Source organism: Muntiacus reevesi, chromosome 20 (genome assembly GCF_963930625.1).
Source record: "Muntiacus reevesi chromosome 20, mMunRee1.1, whole genome shotgun sequence".
Classification (NCBI taxonomy): Eukaryota; Metazoa; Chordata; class Mammalia; order Artiodactyla; family Cervidae; genus Muntiacus; species Muntiacus reevesi.
The window spans coordinates 33,831,816-33,832,976 of record NC_089268.1 but is presented as its reverse complement, the minus strand read 5'-3'; positions in this window follow the sequence as shown (position 1 = coordinate 33,832,976).

The following is a 1,161-nucleotide window of genomic DNA, read 5'->3' as shown; positions in this document are numbered from 1 at the left end:
AATGCAGGAGACTTGGGTTCCATCCCTGGGTCGGGAAGATCCCCTGGAGAAGGCAATAGCAACCCACTCCAGTACTCTTGCCTGGAAAATCCCATGGACAGAGGAGCCTGGCAGGCTCCAGATCATGGGGTCGCAAAGTCAGACACGACAAACGAACTTCACTCACGCACTGCAGGCGGATTCTTTACCAGCTGAGCCACAAGGGAAGCCGGACTAGCAGAAAACCTTTTGTAAAATGAGTGTTTAATTGTATTGAACTCCCACCTTCACCAAAATCTTATATACTGACTTCCCCCCAATGCCTCTTTGTAGCAGTCTCTCAGAGCTATCTGAGGTGCAGCCTCTCAGGCTGCAGTCCTCATTTTGCCCCAAATAAAACTTAACTAGAAACTCTCAAATTGTGCATTTTTTTTTTTTAGTGGACACTTTAATCTCACTAGTTGTTTGCCCCAGGTCAGCTAGCATGGATTTTAACACTGAGCTGAATTTAAGGTAGCAACTGTACCGAGCCTTATTATCTCTTCTCTCACAACAAACCTATGGGGCAGGTTATCATTCCATCCCGCAAAGCAGCGGACCCAAGTTAAAGGACTTGTGGAAGGTCACACGGCTTGTCAACAAGAGATTCTGAGTTCGATCCAAGTCTGTTCCTCTCCAAAGGCGCTTATATCAAGGGCATCCCTGCTCCCGGTTAACGCAGAAATAGACAAGCATCCAGGCAGCAGAACGCTGGGCCACACTGCACCCTCTCCGAGAACTCTTGCCCCAAATTCTAAATGCACAGGAGCTACGACGGTGAATCATCCTGATCACGTCCTAAGAAACTGGGGCTGATATCTGCACATCCATGGACCAAGCACTAATTCCAGCGGCGGGGAAAGCTGGTTGAGGGATTGGTGGTGAGAGGGAGCGGCGGAGAGGCTAAGGAATAGTTACGAAGCTGACGCGGGTCCGCAGGCGCCTCTACCAGCGAGCTTTCCCATTCCCATCCGCGATCCTTCCCCGGTCGCGCAGGAAGCCAAGCCTGCCGGCGCTCTCGGTCAGTTAAGGTCCAGAGTTCGCGGCTGTGCCGCGCAAAGGGCGCGGGAAGAGGGCGCTGCTCTGCGCCTCCGCCGCCTGCAGCCCGCGTCCCCGCCGCCCGGCGCGCCCCCGCCGCAGCCT